Here is a 19,393-nt window from a genome sequence, read left to right on the forward strand (position 1 = left end):
GTCGCTTCTCGGCCTTTTGGCTAAGATCAAAGTGTAGTATCTGTTCTTTCCAGCTTTATATCTGGGTGGTTAGCAAATCTCTAGGTTATTGCTGAACGGGTCAGTAATTGCTGCAGTTGACCGGATTATTTATTTAGGCGTGCTCTTAAAGCCGTCCGGTAAGTTGGATCATCACATTGCACGTACAAAAATGCGTGCAATGCAGCGACTAGGCGCGTTGCGTGCTTTCCGCCTGCGGAGAGGTCCCTGGCTACGCGTGTTTAACGCCATGGTGTTACCCGTGTTGACCTATAGCGTTCATGCCTGGCACTTCTGCGAGGACAGGGAGAAGAACGTTGACACGCTCAAGAAAGTCAGAAGCCCATCGTTTAGGATTGGCGAGAGGAGCTCTCGTACGCCTAGGAATTATCTTTCAAAAGCTTCCCTGAGATCCTAGAGACTAAGATAATGACTGAATGGTAGGTAAGGTGGCAAGTCTTAACTTGTGGCTAGAAAAGCCAGCTCGCCTCGCTAAGCGCCAGAAACGAGTACGTATTTCGACCTCTTCCTCTCCTCCGGAAGCGTATCCTGGAGAACATGCTATCCAAGGCAAGAGCGTCTCGGAAAAAAAATCCACACAGGTCACGTTCCAAACGAATGACCTACCTCCCATGAAAAAGAACGTAGTCATCCGTCAGGACGTTTCCCGTCGTTCCGAAGGAGTCCAACATATTCCAGTGTATACAGGAATCCAGCGGAATCCAAAGCCCTCTTCATGACATTATTGAGAAGTGCATGTCGCGGGCAACGGTCACCACTCTTCTTGCATGACAACGCGTGTAACCCGCTTTTTGAGATTATCGATCCACACCGACAACGGTGGGGTTGGCATATATCCAACCCCAGTCGTAAACACACGCCGATACGAACGGCTTCGTTTTCCAGGAGCAGACCATTAGACGCCAGTGGGAGAGCATTTTACGTTCCACTAAATGAGAACATCTGATGGCATCCCAACTCTTCTGTACAGAAGAAATCTCGGGGAGGTCAAGTCCGAGCATCCTGGACAACCCGCACATTGACGTATCGTCGCCATCAACGTGGCTGAAATATAAGAATAACTCTCCAATCAGGAAGGTTATTTTCATATTTGCAAAATAGAAACTTTTAATGGTCAAAGGAAACAATGTAACCACTGTAAAAGTAAGGCAATGACCGTTAACCATTTATCCACAAAGTATAGGAGTATGCTTTACCATGATTACACATGGAGGCATAACGAAATGGTGAGGTCTCTCCATTCTCTGCTCTGCAATAAGTATGGCTTGAGGCGGTCCAGAAAGTTGCGAACTTATCAAGTTTAATCGGTTTATGAGAACTCGAAGGTTTACTTCAAGATGGATACTCTTATACGCACCTTGAGTTTTGTCCAGCACAACAAACCCCATATTGTGTCCCAGGACAAAAACATCGGAAGGATTGTTATCGTAGACGTGTGCATCACGTGCCTAGCCCGTTTGCAGACACTAAAAGTGAAGAAAAAGAGAAAGTATAACCTCCTTGCAAACGAGCTATGGCTGATGCACCGTAGCAAAATCCATATTATTCTGTGTGATGACATGGGATGAACGGGTCACCAAATACCATAAGCGGTACTTAAGACAGATGGGTGTAGATAAGGTTTATATGCAGTCAACTGTTCTTAAGAGGACTCTGCAGAGTGTCTCGTTTGATGCTCGCCGATCCAGCCCTTTCCTGATACTGGAATTAGTTAAAAAATTACTTAGTTAATTAGTTCCTTAAATTAATTTGGAGTAGCTGCCATTTTAAGCTATTATTACGTCTCTTTAAATTGCATTTTGATTTTACCTTGCCTGGAATTTCAATGTGAATATGCTTAAAAGTTTAAGAATGTTAGTATTAGAATTTATTCAAAAGTTATTCTAAGTTTTGTTGGAAAATGTCTTCATAATCACGTTAGCTCAATGATCCTCGTCTCCTGGAATTTTTTTCCTCTTGGGAGAGCTTTCCACCAACGCACCATCAGCACTTTCATTCTCCGAACACAAGATTTTCCCGTTTGCTTCATCCGAGGGGTCCTCGCAAGATTGATTTGCCACTTCAGCCAACTGACTGGTTGCCGTAATGAATTCCTCTTGAGACGTATGGATTCCATGCCTATGTTCCACCACAATTGCCTCCAATGTCTTCTTCATGACAAGTCCCTGAATGTACGTTCTTGTCGGGCCTTCAACGGATAACTTCTCCATATAGGCTTTGTAACACGTTGAAACCACCCCGTCCCACGTCAGCACAATCGGAATAATTCGGACTGGTGCCCCTTAAAGCATCTTTAGTTCTCCAGCCAGCAAATCGTACTTATGCAGTTTCTCAACTTTGGTTTGTTTGAGTCTCTCCTGCGATGTAATCCCCACCTCAATTATGGTGATCTCATTCTTCAATCTGTCATAGATAAAGATATCTGGCTTATTGAACTGAACTTGCGTATCAGTCAATATTGGCGTATCTACTCTTATCTCAACATTTCGAGTCGATAAACTAGATTGTACTGAGTGAGACTTTAGTTTCCCAGTTTTCTTTATTCCAAACTGTCTGCATACGTGCAAATGGATGCATCTCACAACCTCATTGTGCCTTCTCACATAGTCACTGTTTAGCATTCTGTTGCACCGTGTAGCCTTGTGGTCTACTGTCTTCTTAGCTTTTTTGCAATGATCACACAGCGCACCACGCGCAGAAGAAAAAAACAAATTTCTATCTTGCAAGAGGCAATACAAAGCTTCACTTCTTGGTGTATTGTTCCCTTTGTACAGCCACTCGCTAGACATTTTGAGGTCGGAGTTAGAGTCTTCTTTAAACCTGAACAGGACTGAATGGAGTAACTTGTTCTTTATTTTGTTGGACAAATATTGTACATGAGCCTCTCTCAGGGATTTGTCAGTGATAGATTGTTTATCAGTCAATCCGTATTTAGAGGAAAGAAATCCTGCGATTGTCGCCATATGCGGTTTTTCTTTTTTAATAACCCGCAGGATCCCCGACCTCCTGAGACAGATAGCCGACTTCTTCTCAAAGGTTTCCAGAAAATGAAGCAGCATTAGTTCACTTTTAAAAGCAATTGATGTCAACCCCCTTCCCATGCACTTTCTTGAGAGGTATAGCCGCTCTTTATTGGCTGGCTTCAGGTGTATTTTCAGTGTTGTAAGTAATCTTCGTATTTGGAGATCAATATCGTCAAATTCGAAAGGTTCAGTATTGATTAGCCCAATGTAGTAAATTACTACATTCGTAACAAAACTCTTTGTTGTGCAAATAAATCTGTTAACCAATGTCCGGTTATACAAAGAAAAGGTTTATTTGCTGTGGTAGCCGTCCAAATATCAATTGTCAGGGACAAAAATTGATAGAATCGATATCATTTGTAATCGTTGCTTTAACATTTTTGAAAATTTCAGGAATAATATTTTCCGAAAAATATTTTCTGGAGGGAATACAATAATTTGGAATAATATGATTTAGTAATCGAATGAAACCAATATCACCAACAATTCAATTATTATTAAAAAAGAAACTAATTAACTAAGTAATTTTGCTAACTAAGTCCAGAGCCTTCAAAGTGAGCAGAAGGTGGCACTCCACGCACCTCCTCCCCTTCTTCCTCCTCTTCTCTGGCACTGTAGACCTTCGAGAAGGTGCAGTCCAGCGCCTCTTGCTGACTAAACGTCAGGAAAGGGCTGGATCGGCGAGCATCAAACGAGACACTTTCCAGAGTCCTCTTAAGAACAGTTGACTGTATATAAGCCTGTAGAGACTTATCTACATCCAACTGTCTTAAGTACCGCTTGTGGTATTTGGTGACCAGTCCATCCCATGTCATCACACACGGGATGACATGGACTTTGCACTGGTGCATCAGTCCTAGCTCGTTTGCAAGGAGGTCATACTTCCTCCTTTTCTCCACTTCCACTATCTGCAAACGGTCTAGGCACGTGATGCCCACCTCCACGATAACAATCTCCCTGTCCTTATCGTGGACCACAATGTCGGGTCTGTTGTGCTGGACAACAATCGAGGTGCGTATGGGGGTATCCACCTTAATGCACACCCGCGAGTTCTCACACACCGATTGAACTCGATGGGTTCGCAACTTTCTGGACCGCCTCAAGCCATACTTATTGCAGAGCAGAAGATGGAGGGACCTCACCACCTCGTTATGCCTCCATGTGTAATCATGGTAAAGCATACTCCCGCACTTCGTGGCTAAATGGTCAACGGTCATTGCCTTACTCTTACAGTGGTTACACTGTTTCCGTTGACCATTAAAAAAGTTTCTATCCTGCAAATATGAGAACAACCCTTCTGATCGGGGAGAGTTATTCCCATATTTCAGCCACGTAGATGACGACGATACGTCAATGTGCGGGTTGTCCAGGCTGCTAAAGAGAGTCTTGTGAAGGACTTTTAAGTTGATCTTTTTAATTAAAGACTCCTTTTGAAGTTTAATCAACTCCTTCACATTAACTTGGGTAGCACCTAGACCATACTTAGCCGACACATAGCCTTTTATGGTCCCTAGGTGTGTACCACGCGCTTTTTCAGCAGCAAGGATGGCAGCCTTCCTTTGGGATATACTCGACCCACTCCACAAGGTGTCGTGCATCTTAGTAAGAATTCGCTCACTTAAGTGTACGATGTTACTCAGTCCACGTCCTAGCTGCCCGCGAGACAAGTACAATCTCTCCTTATTGCTTGCCAACACGTGGACATGATTCTCTCGGAGTACTCTTCGGACAATAAGGTCCATTTCATCGTACTCACTCGGCTCGAATTCGATCAGGCCAACGTAGTAGTTTAGCAATGAGATGGCGTACTCGTTCAAGGCATAAGTTCCGTGCATTAAGCCGAGTCTTACATAACATTGCCGCCCTACTACGCACACCCTCCACTACACACTTTCTCGTTTCGGGTGTGATTAATGAGGCTGGACTCTCAACCACACCAAGATACTTATATCCTTGGTGTTCCTCCAAGACTTTGACTAGGTCACCGCACACAGGGGTGTTAGTCGCCGACTTGTCGTAGTTGAGCTCCAACCCCACGGCCTTCATGAAACCTTTCAGGACTTTGCCCATCAAGTGGAGGATCTCTGAAGACCGAGCGAACAGCTTAATGTCGTCTATGAACATGAGATGGTTGGTGCTAAAACACCCTCCTTCATGTTCGATCGACATTTGTTCGAATTGGGCAGTGAGGACTCTACTCCGGTTCTAGGCAGAGGACGAACAGCAGCGGAGACATGCTGTCGCCCTGTAATATGCCCCACCAATATCACCAACAAATGAATAGGGTAATAAATTAACTGCAATCATTTCTCCAATTAATTTATGAATTATTTTTGATTTATGATCGTCAATATTCCACATATTTTTCTTTTCTATAACTTGAGTAAGTGTTAACTGCTTCAATTGAGCAAAAGGTCGTTTTTTCTGTAACACATTTGTTCTTCAGCTAATTGTTCACTATGATAAACCCTAAGATGATTTATCATATTAGATGTTGTAAATGTCTTTCGCGTTCGTCCTCCTCTTGATATTAAAATATCGCATAATTTACATACGCAAAAAAACGAATTATCGTCTAAGACAGAGGTTTCCAAGCTTTTTTTTACGCGCCTCCTTAGAGAAAAAGTACAATCTTGCGCCTCCCTTTATATTCCATAATATAATACAATTATTATTTTATCAAAAACAATTTTTTAAAACAAAAAGTTAATGAGATAATTTTTTTTCCATCTTGGCGCAAAGTTTTTCAAATCTTGGTGTCATCGCAGAGAGTGCTACTCTTAGCTCATTAGTCACTACTAAACGAGTTCGATATTTAGATTTAATTGCAGCTAGTGCAGAAAATCCAGTTTCGCATAAATATGAAGTAGCAAATGGCAACAAAACTTTCATTGCTTTATTCGACAAAATTTCATATTCCGTTCTTACATTCAACCAAAAAGAAATTAGCGGTTCTCTCTCAAATTTTTGTTTCAATAATGTATCGCATGACAATTCTATCAATTTTTCTTTTTCAAAAGTTGTCAATGCAAATTGATTATCTTCTTCATCAATAAATGGATTCTGTATCCATTCGAACATTTTACAGTCGAGATCTTTAAAATAGTGAGCAAAATGCTTCAACAAACAATCCAAATGTTCAGCAAATATGTCTTTGTTTGCTTCAATGTTCACTATGGCGCAAAAGGTGTTTAAAAGTGGAAACATGTCATAGATATTTTTTTGTATATTTGATTTCCATAATACCAATTTTTTCATAAATGCTTTTATTTTGTCCTTTTGAGAGAATAAATGTAGTTGTGGTCCCTGCATTGATTTATTCAATATACTCAATTTCCCAAAAATGTCAACTAAATAGGCAAATTTGACAATAAAGTCATCATCCCTGAACAACTTTGCATCTTCAATATCATTTTCATCAAGAGATCCCTGAACAACTCATCCCTGAACAACTTTTACATAGATATAATTTTCTAAAAAATGTTTCTGAAATACTTTTCGCGCCTCCCTTGACACGAGTCAACGCCTCCCTAGGGAGGCGCGCCTCCCCATTTGGAAACCTCTGGTCTAAGACATCAAAAAATTTCCATACAACGCTCGACATGTTAAAAAAAATATTTAATTACATTTTTAATAAAATAAATTACATATAAATATATTTTTATGTATAATATAATGGCCGATTAATCGGTATCGGTGAAATTGGCCGATAATCGGTAATCGGCAAAATCCAAAAATGGTTATCGGTGCATCACTACTAGTAATTATATAAAGACAGGGCATACTCGTTGATTGCTTTGAAGAGGTTCGCTGAGTTTAGTTTTGTCTTTGCTAATCCAATAACTCTTTTTTTAACATTCTCGAAGATTGTCTCCAACACTTTTTGTTTTTGTACATTGCTTCCCCGGTCTTCAAGCACTCCTAGGTATCGATAGCCTTCGATTCCATCCAGAGTTCTGCAGCTCTCCAATGATTCTAGATTAGTCGCAGACTTCTGAGAGTTCATTTCAAGCCCCGCAACTTCAAAGTACTCAACAATAGTATCCATCATTTTAATGACAGTTTCTTCTTTGTGTGCAAGAATCTTTAAGTCGTCAACAAAAATAGGTGGTTCGTAGAGTATGCCAGCATACTGGGGTCTTGCTGATCTATCCACAGCTTGGGAAATTTGGAATTAAGTATTCTGCTCAGTGGATCCATTACCAGTACGAACAATTGCGGGGATAAGGCGTCTCCTTGTAGAATTCCACAATTCAATTTAACAGCCCCAATTCTCTTTTTCCCGAAATGAAGGCAAACTGTCCACCTCTCCACCAGACTTTTTATAAAGTTGGTTATCCATAAAGGAATTCCCGAGCAGTCCAACACATGAAACAGGAATTCGTGATCCACCGAATCGAAGGCTTTCTTAACATCCACCCATGATGCACAGAGATTATTGCCATATTCTCGATTTATGCACTGATTGATAAGGGTTTGTTCCTTAGCACCCTGACATGTCTCCTCGTCCCCAATTGATTTTCAGAGACCAAGCCGAACGCATCCACATAGTCAGAGAGTTTGATGTTTACACATTTTGTCACAAGTTTATAGAGAGCAGGCATGCACGTTATTGGGCGCAAATCACGGGGATTTTCACAAACTTCTTTCTTCGGAATCATGTAAGTGACGCCCGTATAGAACCAGTCTTCAGGGATGTGTTCCTTATTAACTATTCTGTTCACTTCCCGACACAGGTATCCATGTAGTGAGTCAAATCTTTTGATGAAGAAATTATACACTCCATCGCATCCACATGTCTTCCAGTCGTTGGACCACTTAATGGTCTGTTTAATGAATTCCTCAGTTAACTCCGAGGGTGCACTCTCGATACCGGTGACCCTCCTGTCACGAACCCAGCTGGCTTAGGAGGGTTCTTCTTGGACCAGACCTGCTTCCAGAAGGACAAGCAATCATTGTCACTGAACTCAAACTCAGCGAGCATCTTATCTCCTGATACTTGCCTATAAAATCTTTTCCGATTCAACTCGAAGCACCAGTCTATCCTTTCGAAATTCGGTCCTGGATTTATGCATCAATATCTTCTTTTCTTTTATTCGAATCATATCTTGTAAAAATGCAAAAAAATATAGAGAAAAGATTATCAAAAAACAATGATTAATTACTATATTTAAAGTCTTGTTTTTTTAAATAAATGTTTCAGATGTTTATTTAAATGTTCAGAATCATTCAAATAAGTAGTTAAAAATTATAGAAAATTTTTTACAAGATAGGATATTGATTATTTCTCTTACTCGCCAATTTTGGCTTGACTGTATTTAAAAATAAAACGTCAGAGCTGAGTTTAGACAATCAAGTAACATCATAAAGAATTCTCATCATTCGAAAAATAGCTTAAGCCATTCGAAATAATCAAAAGTATGTTAGGTAAAAGAATAATTACAAGTAACTATTTAGAAATAAAACGTCAGAGCTGAGTTTAGACAATCAAGTAACATCATTGAGCATTCTCATCATTCGAAAAATAGCTTAAGCCATTCGAAATAATCAAAAGTATGTTAGGTAAAAGAATAATTACAAGTAACTATTTAAAAATAAAACGTCAGAGCTGAGTTTAGACAATCAGTAACATCATTAAGCATTCTCATCATTCGAAAAATAGCTTAAGCCATTCGAAATAATCAAAAGTATGTTAGGTAAAAGAATAATTACAAGTAACTATTTAAAAATAAAGCGTCAGAGCTGAGTTTAGACAATCAAGTAACATCATTAAGCATTCTCATCATTCGAAAAATAGCTTAAGCCATTCGAAATAATCAAAAGTATGTTAGGTAAAAGAATAATTACAAGTAACTATTTAAAAATAAAACGTCAGAGCTGAGTTTAGACAATCAAGTAACATCATTAAGCATTCTCATCATTCGAAAAATAGCTTAAGCCATTCGAAATAATCAAAACTATGTTAGGTAAAAGAATAATTACAAGTAACTATTTAAAAATAAAGCGTCAGAGCTGAGTTTAGACAATCAAGTAACATCATTAAGCATTCTCATCATTCGAAAAATAGCTTAAGCCATTCGAAATAATCAAAAGTATGTTAGGTAAAAGAATAATTACAAGTAACTATTTAAAAATAAAACGTCAGAGCTGAGTTTAGACAATCAAGTAACATCATTGAGCATTCTCATCATTCGAAAAATAGCTTAAGCCATTCGAAATAATCAAAAGTATGTTAGGTAAAAGAATAATACAAGTAACTATTTAAAAATAAAACGTCAGAGCTGAGTTTAGACAATCAAGTAACATCATTAAGAATTCTCATCATCGAAAAACAGTTTAAGCCATTTAAGATAATTTAAAGTATGTTAGGGAAATGAATGATTAAAAATAACGTCAGAGCTGAGTTTAGACAATCAAGTCACATCATTAAGAATTCTCATCATCGAAAAACAGTTTAAGCCATTTAAGATAATTAAAAGTATGCTAGGGAAATGAATGATTAAAAATAACGTCAGAGCTGAGTTTAGACAATCATTTCATATCATGACATATCACTCATCTTTCGTTAAACTAAAATATGCAGGTGAAATGTATTTCATTTAATTAGTAATATCAAATTAAATAACGCACACAACAAAGAGAACAACAAGATAACGCGTGATTTATGCTTTTTATTTATAGATATATTGTAATTTATTATTTTACATTAATTTATATAAAATTTTAACAAACTAATTAATGCAAGTCAAAAAATTACCCCTGCCTATTCCAGTAGATAATCTCTCAATGTTTTCACTTGTTTATCGTTATTTTCTGCATTTTTTTCAAATGGAAAAGTAGTTATTTCAAGCGATCTCCTTCGTCATCTGTCAGGATCCTAATAAGTCATAAGTTGCAGTGGAGATTTTCTGTTTTTAAAGACCAGCTGATTTTACCCGATATTCTTATTTGCTCGTTTGTAATTTTAATACTTTATTAATAAAAAGAAGATGCAGTCCAGCGCCTCTCGGTGACTAAACGTCAGGAAAAGACTGGATCGGCGAGCATCAAATGAGATACTCTCCAGAGTCTTCTTAACTACAGTTGACTGTATATAAGCCTGTAAAGACTTATCCACACCCAGCTGTCTTAAGTACCCCTTGTGGTATTTAGTGACTAGTCCATGTCATCACACGCGGAAAGACATGAACCTAACACTGGTGCATCAGCCCTAACTCGTTTGCAAGGAGGTCATACTTTATCTTTTTCTCCACTTCCACTGTCTGCAAACGATCTAAAAACGTGATGCCCACTTCAGCGATAACTATCTCCCCGGTGACCTTATAGTGGACCACAACATCAGGTCTTTGCTCGTTTATAATGTATGCGATAGTAATAATCCAGATTAAGATCGAATTGTGGTTGAATGATAGATCGTAGATGATCTGCCCAAATAATTTTAGCGACAAATGGATCTGAAGAGGTTTTTAAGTTTTATCGACGATGGGCACTTTCTATTTTGTTAATATCGATCGTTTAGAACAGCGGTTCTTAAATGCGGCCCCCGGGGCCCACGATTTTTTTTGCGGCCCCTCTAGAGTAACTAACTTTTTTAATTTTTTAATAATGTTTAAATTTAATTATTCATTCTTAAGGTTAAACATATCCATAATTGGTGATTTCATTAATCAATTTGAAGCACGTTTTGGGGTACATTTATATAAATTTAATTTTTAGAATTTTAAAGAATTCCTTCCTTTAATGAAAATATTCACAACTCCATTCAGCGTGGAAATTAAGGATGCGCCTGCAAAGTTTCAACTAGAACTCATTAATTTACAACATGATATAGAACTGGCGGCCATTATTAATTTTTACGAATTAATTCCTCAAGACAAATTCAAAAATATAACACACAATGCATATATGAATCTACATATTTATGCGAATCAATATTTAGTAAAATGGAAAATATAAAAATATATAAAATATTTTTTGTGCGGCCCGCGAAGCTAATCTTAATTATCGATTTGGCCCTTGAGCTAAAAAGGTTGAGAACCCCTGGTTTAGAATAACAAGATCCTCCTTATTTTGATTGGCCCTTGAATCAGATTGCTGATAGTCAGACAACTACTTTTTTCCCTGACGTGTGATTTGAGCCAACTAAAAAACATTTATAGGTCGACGAATCGGAGAAGAAGACCAAGTGATTAACAAGATTTTCAACCTTCAGATTGTACAAATTTGGCAAAAAATCGCTGCTTTCGTTCCATCCGTAATTAAAAAATATACATTCTTAATAATTATTGATTAAATATAAATAATAGTTAAAATAATTGATATATTAAGTTGAAAATGCTTTTTTCTATGTGATACATGATAAATATTTCAAATAAACAGATATCTGTATAATTTTTAACTCAAATAAATAAATAGAACAAAAAGTTATGTCTACCTCCTAACCAAACGATTCCCATACTTCAATCAATGATACAAGATAAAATTCAAGGAGTTATGTACTGTGTAAACTGGAGACATTTTATAGCATTATCGATAAGAATAGAAGTCTATTGTGCCATGCTGGAGATGAAAAATTCAACAATTCTTTTTTTGTTTATACTGTTTTGGATATATGGAATATTGAATGTAAAATGGAATGGATTGTAAATAATGAATCGCCAGATATGATTATCGCTAACTGCTCTGTAAAAAATTAATTAGATTTATCACAGGAAACAAATTTTTCAATGACGAGTCTTTGGGATGTTTTTATTGTTATCTGCGGAAAAAAGTCGCCTCCTGGTTTATTAATGTTAAAAGTAAATATATTTGAATTAATTAAAGCTGACCAACTTAAAAAATCGTCTATCGAAATTTGGATATTTTGAAGATTAAATTGATTATTTGTTTAAAACAGCAAATAATTCTATAAAGTTTTTATTTTCACTTTTTCTCGCGTACTTAGCTTAATATTTGTATAATTTTGTTACACGAATTAGTAAGTCTTTTATTACATTTAAATCAAGAATAATATTCTGAGCTAAACTTTTTTAAGGATAAAATAGTAAAAAATTGTTCTAGGTTTTATAATTTTGCTGTGTTTTGTATCTTGGTTCATCCTCATTCATTGTCGTCTACTTGTAGTTTAATGAACCTTCAAAAAAGGCAAGCGTGTACGCAATTTGTGAGTTTTGTTACATCCTGTCTCCTAAGTATCCTGTGCGCCTTGATCGGCATAATTTTTAAAAAAAAACACATCTTACCCTTTTATTGCATTTGCCAGAAAGTGGAACCTGCACAATTTTAGATCCCTCTATTACAGAACCAAGGCAAAGTTACCCTAGAAAACTTCATATTTGATCTCTAAGAATTATATCACTTGTTCAATTTCTCGCTCTGAAATTGTCAAAAATGTGTCAATTGCCAGCCAAGTGGCTTTTGAATATAAATAATTGATCGGTTTATTGCCGATCTTGTGGATTTAAGCGCGTATAAATTGAAAAACAATGGATTTTGGTCATTGTTGACTCTCACCAAATTTGGTGTGGTCAGGCTACGTACAGTGACTCCTCTGAAATTGGCCATTTTTGGTTCCACGTGTTTTTGTGGTCAATTCGAGAAATGGCCAATTTGAGAAATAAAATCAATCTTTTGTGTAAATTAAATTTTGAATAAGAACAACTTTTATCCAGAAAATTTTAAGTAATTAAGCATTATTAATGTTCTTAAAGTAGAATTGGATGCCCATCTGCTTTTTTTGAGTTTTAATGACATTTTCCTTATAGCACCTTATGGATGTAATCAATTGAACTTCATGTTCGTTCTCAATGTTTTTTAGGAGGTCGTTTTCAATTTTAGTTAACTTAACCACAATGTCTTCTTTGTCAATTGAATCATTGGATTCTACTTCATTGAATTCTACTTCAGCTTCTACTTCTTCTTCATTTTTTATATTTTCAATATTCTCAACGTCTTGAAATGTATCATTTTCAGAATATTCAAAATTAAGAAATTCTTCGACTTCTAAGGGATCAAAAATGTCAGTTTTTCTACTGCAATATCTTGAACTTCAACTACATGATTCTTTTTGAATGGGTTGCTTGATATTTCTATGAATTTTTCGATAAATAAGTCGACATCTACTGGATCATTAGTTCTCATTTCTCCATGTAACTTGGTCATTCGAAAACCATGCCTCTTTTTGAATTTATGAAGGTATCCATTTGAGTTTTTAAAATTATCCAGTTTTAATTCAGCTGCGAATAAATTAGCCTTATTTGAAATTAAAGCATCATTAAGAAAGCCACCTTAATCATAAATTAGTACAAATTACCTTTAGACTCAATCGAATCCATCCATTCAACTAACATAGCATCAAGGTGTGGGAACTTAAGTCTATGCGCATTTTTTGAAGATAGATTTTGTTTTTTACACACTTTGAGAAAAAAATCTTTTTTCAAAATAATATTATTAATTGTTTTTCTGGAAATCTTCTTTTTAAACAAATGGGAAAATCTATCAGCCAAATACTGACATGAAACATCTTCATTTTGATTTTTATAAGTTAAAATCTGTATTTTTTGATAAAAAGTGAGACGAGTATAATTACCACGAGAATTGTTCGAAGACATAAAATAACAGGAATTTTATTAATTTGCAAATTATATAAAATATATTTTAAAATTTATGGTCAATTTGAGAATTGGCCACTTTCAATGGAAATTCGAATTTTTCTTAAGATAATTTTATAAGTGTGGTCAATTTCAGAGGTGGCCAATTTCAGAGGAGTCACTGTATTATTGTCAGGGAGCGTGGAATTTTCAATGTTTCTTTAACTGAGCCCAATTCTCTGTCAATTTTGTTTAAAAGAATTTGAATTTTTTGCTAAGTAAGTGGATAAACTACGCGTTTGTTGCTTCAGTGACTCCTTCCACTGCTAAAATCAAAGAATATTCTAGAAAGCAGGAACAAAACCTGCTATTGATTGGTCACAAACCTCGTTTTGATTGAATGGTCGGATTTCCGTTGTTTTTGAACTCGACATAGTTTCCTTTTTGACAGATTTTTTGTTAAATGTGAAGATATCTTTTTTATCCCGAATCCGGTCCGACGCAGTCGTGAATATCGAGTGCATTCCCAGGTTTTCTAAATCTGGGGTTCAAGCGAACAAGCATGCTTATCCTCTAATTTGAGTTGCCCAAATATGTCTGCCTCATAAAATTCCGACCTCACGGATTGTTGTTCTGCATGTTAAATTAGTGGTTTCTGCTTGTCCTACTCCGACAATCAAATGGAGTAGTACTTTTCACCACCTTTTGGTGAAACCTCTGAACTTTTCGGTGCTATTTTTAGTCCTCGACTCCATAATCAGTCAGCCATTATAAAATATAATTAGAGTTTTTAATTTCGCTTCACAATTTTAAAATGACTCGTCACTTGACGCCAATTCATCCTGTAGTTTGGATTCCTGTCCTACTCAGGTTTTATTTTAGTTCAAATCTTGATAAAATTAAAAATGGCATTCGACAAATAACACATAACTGCACCGCAGAACTAACGCTGTCCTGGAGTACACACTCGCTAAGAAGGGAGTGCAATGGCATTTCCACGTATGGAGGACGCTTTTTCCCCAGGTTTTGCTGGACGGTACCACCTGTAGCCCACTCGGAAGACATTCCACGCTTCGGCCAAGCTGACTCGGATGCTATTAGCAGCTTAGCGGACTTTGTCGGTGAAGACGGTAACTCGGATGTTATGTTTGATTTTAACTGGAGCTCTTTTTTGTGCTTTTTACGCTAAGTTTAAGTGGAATTTTGAAATCACAATAATGAAAAAACCTTTGAAAAAACCTTTTTTTAAAGTCTTAAAGTAAGTAATCTATTTTATTTTAAAAACAGAGACAGTGACATAAATTTTTGACGTCCGATACAACGAGACGGCTGCTCTAGGCTCTCGAACTCTCCTGAGGGAACGTCTATTTGCTGTCTGGAGACAAGCTAGGCGGTTACCGGTCCCGATTGATAATTAGGTCGGTCACTTGAGATCGTCTCCGGTAAGACCGGATAGATTTCTCAATGTGAAGAAGTTCAGGGATGTACTATAAATTATTTTGAATAAATTTATATTGTATTAATACAACAGCTTATTAAAAAACTGACATTCTGGACCATATTCCCTGTTAAAATACTACACACTCTGTGATAAAAAAACATTTCAAAACAAATTTAACGAAAAGTTAAGAAAAGTAGGAAAACTAGAGTACTAATCCGCCATCGAGAAAGTCATCAATCATAATGTCCCAATCTTCAACCCACTCATCTCCCTCCAAGACTTCATAACACTTAAGTATATGGTCTTCAGTATAACCCCCAATGGCATACAACCGTTCCTTTACATTCAACAACGTAAGCTAAAACTATTACAACTTGGCATCAACATTTGATCTCGGATTCTGTAATGATGGACCACTTCGCCACGAATCGGTCTCAATAGTGTATATATAAACGTCACTGACGTCCCCAGGATAATATTCCACAATTCCGTGTCCCCCCACCATGTAAATCTCGCCAGACAGGACTGCACAGGCGGTGCTACTCAGAGGTTTAGGGGAATCTGCGATTGGAATCCACAGGTTGGTCTCAATCTCATATTTGGCACAGCCTTTGGATACAAAGGAAGGGGTAAACTTGATACAAATCCGCGGGCAGTCATTCCCCCAAAAATGTAGATAAATTTATCATAAAGTACGGATGAAAAGTCTGACCGACCTTCTGGAATGGGAGATAAACTTTCCCAAATCCACTGCCCGTCGTCAAAACACCTTAAAAATGTCCAGAAAACTTCAAACTTGTATAGGTTTGAAATTGGGGGAGCATTTTCGTGTGTTCTTCCCCCCATGACGTACAGATTTGTTTCGGTTGAACACATTTGGAACTTTGCCAGTGGCTGAGGGAGCACTCCACAATCATAGCGAACTGTGTTTGTATCACAATCAAATCTACAGATGACCAGAGTGAAAAACAAATGAATCAAATCTTTACTTTGTTCAGAAATACAGCAAGTATTTGTAGTGGGAAGGACACCACCGGCAATTACAACTCGGCTTCCAAGACGAGCGACTTTAAAAAAACAAACAGCTTCTGTCAGTTCGCACACAAGCTTGCTTTCTTTTGTCTCAAGGTCGTAAATAATAATCTGCTTATCATCATTCCCGACTGGAGAGTGATAATAAACTTAAACTTAAGAGTAGTTTCGAGTTTGTGGAGAAGGAAGAATTCATTCTGTTAACTATTTTATTGAAAATCTATAATTGTTAATATTAATAATAATTTGTGGGAAATGATACAATAAGTTGTATTGACCGCATTTAATTTGATTTATTTTCAAAATTAAAGATTATAGTAAAGTATCCTGGGTTGTGCCGTAGTTAACATAGACCGCGTAGGACTCTTTCCCATATGAAAACAATTGGAACAATTTTCATTTTTGCGTGATTAAAAATATTCAGTTCTTTCGAAATTTGATTATGTTTTCTCAATTTTTTTCAATTTCACTTGTAAATTATCTGCAGGGGTTACTATAACTTCTAGAAGAAATATATTCCTCTTTTTTTGAACAAAAATAGATCCCTCTTATTTTAACACATTTGTAACCACTGATTAAACAGAATGAGTCTTAAGTCTTTTTTTACTCCAAATTTGTGACAGAAATGAAAATGAAGGCACTTTCCAATCTCATTATATCTCCTGACATATTCTTTGTAGAGCATCTTTCCACATTTTGCCATACAATGTTCGTCATTTTTCCTCCATTTTTTGCAAAAACTACATATTGCATTTGCCTCTGAAAAGAACAGATTTGACTGAGTTCAGTTGGAATTGGTTAAATTCTAAATTCTCGAAATCAATTCGGTAGAGATTCTGTTCAACATTTGTATCATTTTGACAATAACCTTTTTCATCCTCGAGATGAGGATATTTGCTAGTGACCAAACACAACAGATGATATCACATAATATGCATTGTTATGTTTAACTCCCACTTTCTACTAAGTAATCTGATGTCCTCAACACTTTGTTCCGGAATTACAGAGTTTTCAAAAAGTCGTATTAAGAAGTGATGCACATAGTCCTGACCCGTGTTTGTTCTTTAACACCATGATATCTTTTTCTCTTCTCTATTTGATTCCTGGACTGTTAATTAGTCATTCTCGGACAGCAAATTTTAATCCTGAACAGCACGGAGTTTTATATTAGTTTTCTAAAAATTTTTGAATGAAATCTGATATATTTATTACCTACTTGAACATTGTCAACAAAGAAATGATTTAAAAAACCGTAAAATTGTCCTCTTGCTTGACAGCGCAAGTTGTTACAAGAATAATAATTTTTTTCTAACATTGAGCTATTTTTTCTTCAAAAAATGCAACATCATTAATTCATCCCTTAGACATGAGATTTATTAAATCGTTAAATCCTTGAAAAGAACATTTTCAATTTTTTCTTGAAGCTTTGAAAGATTATTATAATTTTAGAATAATATTAGGAATGTAAATGAAAAAATTTGCAACCGGAAAAAAATTAACAGACTATCGTCAAATAAATTTGTTTTTAACATGATTCTGAAAAATCTAAAAAAATTATTTATATATAAATTTAATAAAAAGCAAATTTAAATTTTCAAACTGTGGATAAATCTAAAAAAATGTCAAACTTCTATTTTTAGGGAAACCTTCGTTTTGGGGGAATTTTTTAAATTCTGTATTATTCTTTTCAATCTAAAGATTTTATTTGAAAGGGAAAATTTAAAAATTAGTAATTTTTTTGTACTGTCTGTTAGAGATGGAGACCGATTCTCGTTCTCTGCATTCTATATCTCACGGAGGCGTCAACAAAATTGAATTTCTTTGTCACCAGCATTACTTCATAATGAAAAGTATGGTCATAAAAGAGTCATTTCCAGCAAAATAAGTTTAAAAGTTTATTTAAAATCTTGATTTATTATTTATCAAAAAATTAAAATACATATAATTCCGTATAATTTTCAACAGATATCTGTGATAGATCAAGAGTTCTCAACTTTTTTAGTTCAAGGGCCAAATCGATAATTAAGAGTATCTTTCGAGCCGCATAAAAAATATTTTATTTAATTAAAGAAAAGTGGCTTTATTACGTAATAAGAGAATTAATGTGAGACTTGATTTGGCTTGGCATCTACTATTTTATCAAAACGAAAAGTACAGTTCAAAGACGATGTACGTAGAAGTTGAATTAGGTATTCATCAGTCAATCGATTTCGATACTTACTTTTACATCAACATTCTGATCTTTCAGACATTTGAATTTTATGGTATGCAAAAGTTTGTATTCAATCGTATCATCAACCAACTCGTCTGAGCAGTTTTGATAATTCCGCACAAATACTTTCTTTGTTTTCAATATTATATTTAAAAACTAGAAATTCTGCGACGAGGAAAAAAATAAAATTCTAATAATATAACAAAAATAATGAATTTCGATGATCATTTCATTTCGCCTTCGGATTATTCTTTATTGATTGGATCCAAAGCCCTCAAACTTCTCTCAAAGATTGGTTTAATCATCTCAAGAAGAAGCCACGACAGTCGTGAAACAAGCTGACTTTTTCAGCGGATATCGTTCGCGATATTACGTGGAAATTGCCTGTCCATCCGCTCGGCGACTCATCTAATTTAGTTAGCTTCTCTAATAATTAATCAATAACTAAAAAAATTCTTTATTGATTGAATGTCAGGTTACATTTTGCACTGTGGAACGATAAACGATGTAAAAAATTACTTTAAATTTTCATAAGAGTAGTTTATGTATAAAAATAAAGTTGTAAATAATATTACTTAGGTCAAATTTTTAGTCAATTTTTAAAATTTTAAGGTCAATTAAATTGACGTTTAAAGGGCAATTTTTATTTCAAGTCAATAAAAATGTCGCCCTAATTATTATATCTAAAATGATTTTTTGCTAGATATCTCCACGCTCTTCTTGAGGTTTCGAATTTTCTGAGGTTTTCAGCATTTTCTAATTGTATTCCAGCATTTTTTAGGTCATCGTGTATAAATAGTGGCTGGGTTGTGCGTAGTTTGGTTTGAGAGCGGCCGATGTTTAAGAAGTACAACTTCATTATTTTTTTTGCAAAAGCGGTGGAATCTATTTTCAGAATATTTCCCAGTAGTTCCCATCAAGCGTTCTTTGTAGTAGTCCTCAAGCATTCAGATTTACAGTTACAATATAGGTTCTTGTTGATCACCTTCGGATAGCGTAGTAGAGATTTTAGTTGTCATCTGTGAAATATATTCAGGTCTTTAGTGCATTTATCATT

The 19,393-nt window shown here is 35.8% G+C and overlaps 1 pseudogene; it reads left to right on the top strand.

Moving 5' to 3' along the window:
* On the top strand, positions 1–208 carry LOC115230858 (annotated as a pseudogene).
* The last annotated feature ends 19,185 nt before the right edge of the window (positions 209–19,393 follow it).

Source organism: Octopus sinensis, unplaced genomic scaffold, assembly GCF_006345805.1.
Source record: "Octopus sinensis unplaced genomic scaffold, ASM634580v1 Contig16565, whole genome shotgun sequence".
In the NCBI taxonomy this organism is placed as follows: Eukaryota; Metazoa; Mollusca; class Cephalopoda; order Octopoda; family Octopodidae; genus Octopus; species Octopus sinensis.